Below are 11,154 nucleotides of genomic sequence, written 5' to 3' on the forward strand. Positions count from 1 at the left end.
GATTGACAGAATTAGTCACTTTGAATCAAAATGTAATTCCTTCAAAGAAGCAGTAAACTTGAAGAGAAATTACAGGGGAAGATAATCGCCCAAAAAAGCTATCTTCAAACATGCAGCTAGAAAAAAGGGAACACCCACTATGTCTAATATAGAATAGGTATGGTCAATGGTCATGGGAGTAATTATATAAAAAGGACTTGACACTTTAAAGAATAGGAATACAGGGGAAAGTGAACTTCACCATATTGAGTCGCAAGCCGGATGCTGACTGAGGCTTTTCACTTTTTTCCGTTTTATTTTTTAAAGCCTCCTTTATATTAAGAATTATATAGGCAAAAGGTGAAGTGTATCTCTTTCTGTGCTGAAAATGCCTGTGCCAGCTGAATCTGGCTGATGGAACGTGAGGATGCTGTTTACTTTAGGAAAAGAAAAAGGAACTTTCAGAATTCACAAACTTTTTCAACACTGGGATAGAAAGTATAGGAGATTTAGAAAATGAAAATGCACAAGAAAATGAAATGGGCAGTTTCATTTAGAATTGTACTAGTTCACTGACTTTGCACACCCACACACACACGGGGGGGGGGGAGAGAGAGGGAGAGAGAGAGAGAGAGAAAGAGAGAGCACGCATCTAGGCCAGGAAAACCCAATGGGAATTAAAGGAAGTGGTCCAGCAGCTGTAGGTCTAGGAGGCCAGATGTGGTCTTCTAGGTGAGGCCTAATAAGAGGTCCTGCATCTGTAAGCAGTGCAGCCAGTTAGGCCACTGGCAGACTGTGTGTGGAGGGTTTGGCCTATGAAAGAGCCACTATGGCAGTTGATCTATCAGGGAGAGTGGCTGCCAATTGTTGTTGAGGTTGGGGAGGTCTTCTGGGAGAGGGCAAACCAAGGAAATTCTACAACAGAGATTTCACATGGCCTGCAGGCCCAGCTACTCCCAGCAGGGATGTAGCCAGCTCATGGAAACATGGTGAAGGTCCATAGAAGGACTACAGGATCTCTCATAGTTAATCAAAACAGGAGAAGATGGAAGCCTAGGCCCCTTAGAAGACTTCTTGAGGAGGAAATTATGCTATCATCCTGTAACCAAACTGACAACAAATTGTCTGGTTCAAGAGGTCTGTCATACCACCTGACTGCTTGTTACCAACCTAAGCCCGACCTACCTCAGAATGAAACTGCAACTATACAAAAGCAATTGCAGGCTAGAGCTGGAATTTAGTATGGTAACGTATTGCTTCTGTTCTGCCTAGAAAGCCAATTTATGTTTTCTCCTCTCCTAAATACTCAGCTTGGCAGCCATTCCATTTTTTTCCCCAACTGCAGGAATGACTAAGGACAGCCAATGAAATTTGCTGTATCAAATTCACTATCTCATCCATCTACATCACAGTATCGTCTCCCCAGGCTGCTGGCTGCAAATGTGACCACATTCAGAAAATGGTGCTCTAACTATAGGCACAGCTAATAATTTACACAGCGCCATCAACACCCATGGAGGGTTACAGAAAGGTAAGGCGAGAGATGGAACGATGGATCTGAAGCTTAGGTCTACAGTTCAAGCTTGGTGGGAGATTGCAATGGGGGAAGAACAGCAAAAGGGAGAAGTGATGAGTTGGAGCAATGCTTTTACAGTTGTTGTTGTTCAGTCGTTAAGTCGTGTCCGACTCTTCGTGACCCCATGAACCCTATCACGCCAGGCCTTCCTGTCCTTCACTGCCTCCCTGAGTTTGCTCAGTTCCATGCTCATTGCTTCAGTGATGCTATCTAACCATCTCATCCTCTGCCGTCCTCTTCTCCTTTTGCCTTCAGTCTTTCCCAGCATCAGGGTCTTTTCCAAAGAGTCCTCTCTTCACATTAGGTGACCAAAGTATCTGAGCTTGAGCCTCATTATCAATCCTTCCAATGAGCAATCAGGGTTGATTTCCTTTAAGATTGACTTTTTTACAGTAGCTGTGGAGTAATAGTGAATTTTGCAGCTCAGGAGCTTGTTGAGGAACACTTCTACGACCAAGCTCTGAAGGAGAATCCAAAATCTACAAGCCACTGTGTTGATCTGCTTCAGGAGTGCACAGACCTTTTTATAGTCAGTGTCCATACTACCATTACTGCTGCTTTAACAAGCAATAGAGATGTGTGCTATTAAGGTTTCAAAGCAAAATGGAACTCATGCAATGGTTAAGGCGCTGGGCTTAGCTTAGAGAAATCTAGGTTTACATTTGAGCTCTCAACAGCAGAACTTACAAAGGGCTTGAAACATTCAGGCACTCTGTATCCGGCTGTTATCACAAGGTTCTGGTTGTGGCATTCAAAAATGGATAACTCCCTAGAAGACTTAGCACATATATTATTTGATTGTAACTTGTATAAGAAGGAGAGAGATATGTACCTTGGGTCATACATTAACTGAATGACCCATTGGGAACCACATATTAAAACAACATAATTTATGTGTGGTCAGAACTTGAAAATAACATATAATACAGCTCGGTATCTGAGTAAAACAATACAGTTGAGATCTGCATACATGGGGTTGATTGGGGTAAATTGTAGGGGTGACACGGAAATATGATCTGTACTCTCACCTATCTGTATACTTAATTGTTGTATTTTATTTCCATTTTACCTAATTTGTTATTACATTGGGTTTTATTAACAGTTTGTGTTTTAAATTTTGAATTTTGATATGGCCTAAGGGCTAATCAATAAACTTTGACTGATTGACTGACTGATAACTCCCATGTATGCTGCCTTTTGTTCTCGGGAAAGAAGGCCGGCTATAAATTATTATTTTATTTATTAAATTTGTATGCCTCCTGACTCCAAATGCAGTCATAAATGAAAATTGAGACTCAACAAACCTAGTTTGCATGCTTTTTTATTAAGAGGACAACCACAGAAAATTGTGCTACTAAATCTTCAGAGCATGAAAGCTTCAAGAAGAACCTTTGTCCTGCTAGGAAGCATAAGCCAATGAGATAACTTACGGGTAAGACTTTCTCAAAAGTAATTGGTCTAGTCATGTGTAAACTCTTATTTTAAATGCATTTTATGTGGCCTGGCTTTGAAAGACTATCAGCTGACACCGGGTTTAACTTCTGCCTATAAACAGAAAGATCTCGGTAGCAACATTCCCATGGCTATTGAAGAAAAAACAGCTGTATTTCCATGTGATGTAAAGCTTATTTTCATCTTGGTTATGTGGGGAGGGGGGGGCTTAGAGGGTTAACTGAGTCCCATTTGGTAATGTCAGTGTATGGTACAGTTCAGTAACTGGGTTAGTATATTTGTTTGAGCATAGTAGGCAGTTTGTAACCGGCTTTTGCTAGAACAGTATTTATGTCCTGACCTTTTCTACATCTTGAGCCCTATCAGATGGACTTGAGTGAGTAACCTGCCTGATGCCATGTCTTTACTGGAGATGCCATTTCTTTTCATCTGCTTTTGGACATTACTTATGAGAATTGCAATAATTTCCATGCCTCTGGTGTTTTGTCTAGGAGTTCCTATGTTCTGAGATTGTGCTACTCCAGAAGCTGACTATTTTTAGGTGACCCATGTTCAAAGGCCTTGCTGATAACTCTACTGCTATGCCACAGTAGATGGATTGCATAACACGCTAGATACAAGTATGATGTGTTCGTTTCTGCTGAATGTGTTGTGTGAATCCCAGGCAGGGACTAGTTCAGTAGGCTATGCAAAGCCAGGCAATTGAGTTAATGCAGTAACCCATGATTTGATAAATATGATTCAGTTAAGTAGAGGGGAGAAACCTGTGTGGACACAGTAAAACAAAATCATTAAAAGATAGAACAGAATTTTGAAATCACTGATATGCATCCTATACCTGCAAATTAGAAAGGCATACAGATCCCTTGCTTACAGAATCCTATTTTATATTTCTGTGTAAGTTTCTATGTAAATCACCATTTTTAACTTTTAACTTTATAGGAATATAAACTTAAATGCAGATGAATATGTGCGGGTATACATACACACATACAAATGCTCATCCTGATTGTTTTGGCAAACTGCTGCCTTTTCAGGGGTGATAATTATTTTCTATTTTATCTTTTGGAGCTGTGCAGATGATGGTAATACATATAGATCGCAAGACAGGGTTGGTGCTGTGATTATGTGTTTAAATCAGTAAATTCTGTGCTTTTCACATCTGCAAATAACAGGCAAAAGCTACCTAATTATTCTCTCATCATGGAGAAGCAGTGATTGAAATAGCTTCTCCTCTAAATTTCTGCCCGACATACAGATGTTAAAGGCACAGATTCTAGCTATGGAAGAGGTGATAGCAACCAGCCAGGAAGAAAGCTGACTGATTTGGGACAATAGTGATGAGTCAGTCAAACGTGAGGACTCAGTGAATAAGTCTGAAGTCATTAGACTATCATACCTTATTATTTTATTTTCTATTCTTATTTTTATTGATCAAAAAACTAAATTAGCTTGCCCCTTTCATTTCTCACAAGCAGCTTGCTAAACCTAAAGGCATTGTGGATCCATAGACAGGCAAGGAATGTCACGTGGGCTATGACGTCATCACACAACTGAAGTGATTGCCACAAATTACATAATTCGTGTCATATGTGTGATGTCATGATGCACATTATGTCACCAGGACATCTAATGGACATCTGTGCCAAGGAACTGTGGTAGCAAAATTTGCTTACTGGCTTAGTATACGTTCATAAGTCAATTGCAGATCTGTACCTGGAGGTTTTGGGAACCAGACTGTTGTATGAATATTTCTGTCTCTTTTTAAAGTTGTGTTAGTATTAAACTCTAAAATTGTTAGGAGGATGTGCTGTCTTTACCCACCCTTTGTGGTTAGTTTATGACTCAGTGTGTGAAGAACCATATTAATCCATAGAACTGGGCTAATTTGGTTAACTCATGACTTAACTAAGTGTAGATAAGCATGCTGTGCAAACACAGCTGATTGCCTTGTTAATTTGCAAGTACTTAGCTAGGTAAACACAACATATTCATCCTGTTTATGAATTAAATGTTTTCCAGGTTTGCACAATACTTTGGAGCAGGAATTAATCAAAACAAGCTGAGTTTGTAAAATATATGAAGCTGTTGTCCAAAGAGGTCACAGAGCCCATCTCTCCCTTCTCTTCATCCTTAGGCCTTACTGTCCAGGAAAGATGCTGGTTCAAGATAGGGAAGAAGGTCCTACAGATTGACTGTAGCTGTAGGATTAGTCCCAGACTCCCTTTTATTCTGCTTCTTGGAGTTTTCCCTCTTCTATCCAACAGAACTTTAAATCTTCAAACTATGCCCTGTAAGGTTGTACTCACATAATATGCTAATGATGGTTTGCATGCTGTCTTGATGGGAAATGTTTTGGAGAAATTGTGTATAGTATCCCTGTTTTGGGGGGGGGGGGGTTAAAATTCTTTCTCTGGATTCATAGGCTATTATTTTTAAGAGTACAGCAAAGTTCCCATAAGTGTTGTGGAACCAAAAATACAGGAAAAATAAAACCAAACCAGGAAAATTCTTAACACTCTAGATGAAAAAAGCAAGAGCAGGATCTAAGGTATTCTTGTCCTTTGCAGGCAGGATAAGGCTCCCTAATCCTGCTGAATATCATATGAATTTTGATGCCTTAATACAAAATTTGTTGCTCTTTTTAAAATGTATTTTAATAATCAACGTTGTGAAGCTCTTCTTAATTAATAGAATTGCTAATAGCTGCTCCAGCATATGGAGCAAAACTCCACAAGAGACATGAGTTTGGTGGAAGTGTAATAATGCAATCACACACAAATTACAATGTAGCCAGAAATTATAGACTGCAGCTGGTTTCAATTTGTTGTTTTGACCTTTAACTGAAAAATGGATTCTAACAGGCATTTGGCTTCAACAATATGTTCAGCTTCCAAAGCAATACCAAGACCTAAGTGGTTGAAATAATGAGGTGTAGCCTTTTCCAATATTTGAGGTTTTAGCTTAGATCATGATCATCCTTCCTTAACCTGGTACACTCCAGTTATGTTGAACTAGATCTCCCATTTCCCAAAGCCAACATGGATTAAAACTGGTAGCTGTGGGATGATAAAAGATGAAGTCCAATGGGTCAGAAAGGTTGACCTGGAACATAGCCTGTTTCACAAAACATGCTAAGACACAAGGTACTTTTTTTTTTTTTTTTAAGAGGACAGTTTTGTATTCAACTTCCATGTTAATTTGTGGTTGATGACTTAGCGTGTTATGTGAAGCAGATCAATACACCCTGGTTAACAATCCTTACCTGAGCATGAAGCCATTTTCCCCACCAAACTCTGATCAGTGTATTGAATTCTTCTCATAAAGGCACTTTTTCTGCTCTTTAACCCCTCCTCCCATGCTAATATTGCTAAACCTGCCCTGAGGTTCATAGATCTTCCCATCCAATCTCTGAACCAAAATTTATTTTTTAGTAGGAGCTGTATTTACTGTATCTAACACTCAGCCAAACTTTCTAGAATGACTTCTTACACAAGGACATTTCTGATTTTGTTTTTCTTGTTCTAAACTTATTTTTGCTTAATGTTTTCATCATATCTTTCAAGTGTGGACTATCACTTTCAGACATTTCTGGAAAGCCATTAAGTCTGGACACTGTGGCAGTGACAATGCCAGGATTATAGTTCTTGTTGTCTGGTACAGTTACAGAAAAAATTCAGCCAGAGGGAAAAGAGCTCCAGACCTAAAACATTGTAGAATTTCTCCTCTTTCTGGAAACAATGGATAGACTGGCCTCTCTGATTTCTTTCCCACTAAATAGCATGAAGAATTCCAGGAGATGATTTGGTCATTGTTCAGCAAAAAACTGAATCCTTATGACATGGATCTTTGTCCTTGCATCTGGTATTGTAAAGGGGGGTCCATTCACTGCAAAAAAATATTTCACGGAGTAGCCAACTGCGTTATGAAGAAAACCAGTATATTCATGTAAGTCCACACATTTTAGAAGCCACAGACCTTCAGCTGCTCTCTTTTCATCACGCCAGTCTCTAAGAAGAATTGGCAGACATTTTTCCCCTGGGCATCCACCACCTTATCACTTCCCTGTATTTCGGACGCTCAGTCAGAGTCCCATTACAGGCAAATTTCTTTGGGAAGGCTTACAGAAGCTGTTTGTTGTATAGTCATCAGCAGTCCCTGAACAGTAGTTCCCTTTCTGCCATTTGTTGCTGGATCCTTATATGGATGTAGTTTTCAGTTCCTGCTGGGAGTAAATCATCACTTTTAGTCGCATCAGCAAAAGGATTACAGGCTTAGGGTTTGGGGACAGTGGGTTAGTGATTCTGTAGGTGGGTGCTGATTGGGGGTAGAGGACAAAGGCTGCAACTGGGTTTATCTGGGAATCTCTCAGATTCCGAAGTGGTGGAAATGAGGAAGAAATACAGGTAACTGGCAAAGCTTTGAGACCTGGCTCACAGTGAGTGGGTAGGATGACATGACTGCTGCCACCGCTACAACAGTGACTTCACACACAAAATGCTGTATTTGCATTTTGGGATGGCAAACTAGGTCACCAGTGATGAAAGGCACAACAACAATACTTTGTCTTTCTAGTTTTAATATTAAAGGTAGAAGATAGGGCAACAGCATCACCGTTTATTTGTGATAAGAATTTAGGGAACGGAGCATGTATCTTAGGTTTTAATGAGGCTGTTTACAGTTTGGCAGTGGGAAAAAAAGATCCAACATATGTTCAGACAGCTACTCAGAGGCAGTTCTGCGGCAAGTTGTGTTTGGGTCAAGGGTGAGAAGTCAATCACATAAAAAGTGCTTATTCAAGTGACCGTATTTCCATATAATCTTGAATATTTCAAATGTTCAGAATTTTTTATCTGGCATCTCACTGTTGGCCGGGGATCAAGAAACACATCTCCCCATACCCCTGTATACTAGAAAAACAGACATGAATAAATAAGAAATACACACACTAATGTGTATTTCAGGAAATTTTGATTTTTTAAAAAATATGACACTTTACAGGAAATGGGACATATTTGTTTTTTGAAAAGATGGAATGGAGTTATGATCTAACAAATGTGAAACCAGAAACAGGTAAATATGCATATTCCTTGCCCAGTGTTGGGTTGAGTTTTCCTAAGGACAAAAGATGGGTGGATCTTGCAGCCATAGCCATTTTGTGCGCTGTCCATGGTCCTGACTTCACAAAGACTCCTTTCCTCCATACCTGAAAAGTTTAAATGGGTTGGTCCATCTAATTTCATCAGGCATTTGAGCTGAATTCATTTGTTTTGTTTTGCCTTCCTGCCTGAGGCTGAAATTCCTTTATCCTTATTGTTATGAAATTTGATAGGTTGTTTTTATTGCTGCCTCTTTTTTTAAATTGTTTTATTCTTTTTTAATTTGTCTAGTCTGGTGAGCTGCTTCAAAGGGGGTGGAGGTAGGAAAGAACCTAGGAATATTCATGGGGATTTTTAAAAAAATAACTATGCTGTGCCAGAATGAATATGTAGGATTTTTTCAGTTCAGTTCACGCTGTGAACCTTAATGTACCTTATGACAATCTAGATAGATGAAGACTGTATAATTTAATGTACACCAATGTATAATCAATTATCCTACTTTACCCATATACCATTTGCCAATTCAAGTAATTTTTCTGAAGCATTGCCCAATTGGTGCAGCTCCCTCCCTGTAAGCTCTACAAGGTAGGCCAAGTCAGGAATCAGACATGAGAAATACTAGGATTCTATTTTATTGATATAGGCTATAATAACCAAATCTTGAAAGACTGACAGCATTTCTTCTTCTTTCCCTCCCTCCTCCTTACACCAAAGATGGTCAAGGCAGGGCAATTTTGAGTTTCTTTCTCATGGTTTCCTGGACAAACTCATGTTTTATAGGGGTCACTGCATATTTTATTCAAGACCATCTTTGTACTCCTCTACACTACCAAACTCCATCAAAGTCCTCAAGACTGCATTCACATGAGATGTGGAACCACAAACTATCCAACCCATTCTAGCCTAGATAGTGTGCAAGCTCATTACACATGGTTAGGGTATGGTCCAGTGTGTTCTGTGAACCAAGAGCTTTGGCTTGGCTATGCCATGGTTAGGTTCTCTCCTTCTGGTTGCTGCTTGAATCACCCATTCCTCCTCATATGCCCACGGTTGCTCCTCTAACTGTAACCCAGATCTAAAGTGCTCCTAGTAACATTGAGTGGAGGGTTAGCTGAACAAAAATATGAACAGAAAATGAAACAAGCAAGCAGCAGCAAATGCACCATTATGGGCAAGACAAATCATCATTAGCCTTTATTAAATTTCCAGCAGTTCAAAAGGAATGTCATTTCATCCACCTCAATGGCACAGATTGAAGCCTTAATCAGGATGTTTCATGACATTGTGGATTCTTTATTATTTTCTCTGGCACGCGAGGGCTCTTTGTCTTCTCTCCCTTCTCTCCTGATCTCTGTGTGAAACTAGTAGGAACAAATATTTTGTTCATCACTGAGGAAGAGTGATACACTGACCCCATTAATTTTTTAAAAGAATCTCCCCTTTGTCAATCCAAAGATTCCTAACAGCTGAACAGCAGTTAACAAGCAATTTCCGAAAGTGATTAGAAAACATATGTCAGCCCTTTGAGGTAGTTCAGAAAAGAAGCACAAACCATGAATACTAACACTACCTTTATGGTAAGGTTATAGTAACAAAATCTTGCAAGTCTGAAAGCCTTTCTCCCCTCCTTTACTTTTACTCTCCAGAAAACTAGAGAGGGTCCCTTCTGAGATGCTTCCCACAGCCCTTTTCCTTCAGTGGGCTGAGATACCTTTTGCATGATGGTTGCCCAGTCTGCAGCCTTTCCTCCTCTCTCCCAAGGCCATTCCCACAGACCATTACAACATCCCATTTGACTCTTCGAGTCCCCATTGGAACTGTAGCCCTATATAGGTTTAGGATAAATTCCCCTGTGCCTTTTTCTTTTCTGATCGGACTTTGTAGATTATATGAGGTAGGAAATCTGTTTTTCATGATCTGAAAATCTTTCTGACTGAAAGAACAGGGAATAAATATTTTAATATGTTTTAAGTTAAAAACATTCTTAGAAAACTCAGAACTTCAAAAAGCCTGGGAGAACAAAATGATTTTACTGGTGCAGAAAAGAACAACGTACAATGCAAGATAATGCTCCTTGGGAAACAGTGACCTACAAACAACTTGTAATATTTAATCTGCTACTAAAAATGCTGGGAAGGTGGGGAAAAAACAGGACTTTATACCTCCAACAAATAAACTGATGCTAAAGATTATGGCAATAAACCCAATTTTCCTGGAAATGTGCAAGGAGGGGGAGGAGTTGGGCTTTAACAGCTTTGCTTGTTTCCATCTGAGGTAGAGAAGGCAAGGCCAAAGTTGGTGGGAATCCTTGGAATTGCAGTCCAAAAACTTTTGGACTGAGTCAGATTGGAGAAAAGTGCCATAGTAGAATAGTGCTTACAAAGGATAAGCCCTTTGTAACATATCTTCCAAAGATAGATAATTGCAGTCGTCTTGTTAAGGTTACAGTAACCCACCATTTCCTACAGCTTAGTCTAGATGTCTCCTAAAAGACATGGGCATGGAACATGCACAGCCCATAATGTTCTATTTAAGGTGGGCTTCAGAGAGGACCAACTGTGGCAACAGCAAGTTATTTAAGTCAACCACATGAATGAGGCAGCACAAGAGATTAAAAACTACAAACTTTTCTTAAGAAAAGATTGTGCAAATTTCAGAGACTATTGTTGATCAGGACAGTTTCTGGAAGGATCATCAGTTACCAAAACAAATCCAGCGCTAATCATGAGGATTCTCAACATCCTATTTATTACTGATGAAGGAAGTAGAGTTGGAGGGACAATGGTAGTAAACTGGCTGATCTGACAGGATGCCCATAATCCTCTCTGTTCCCCACTGTGCTCTTACAAACTCTCCCCTGTGTATCACTTTCCCCATTTGCTCAGTGGATTATTTCAAAATTAGACTTTAACAAAATATAAGAGAAGGCCTGCTTTGTTCCATTTTTCTTTTGAAACATTTCTGTCACCTCTTGTAGCCAAATTATATGGTTTTAAAAGGGGAAAGCACAGCCTTTGTAAATATGCCATTCTCACCATAGAGCAA

This window comes from Python bivittatus, unplaced genomic scaffold, assembly GCF_059951505.1.
Source record: "Python bivittatus isolate LINGU-HERP-01145 unplaced genomic scaffold, Pbiv_v1 ctg000530_np1212, whole genome shotgun sequence".
NCBI classification, from domain to species: Eukaryota; Metazoa; Chordata; class Lepidosauria; order Squamata; family Pythonidae; genus Python; species Python bivittatus.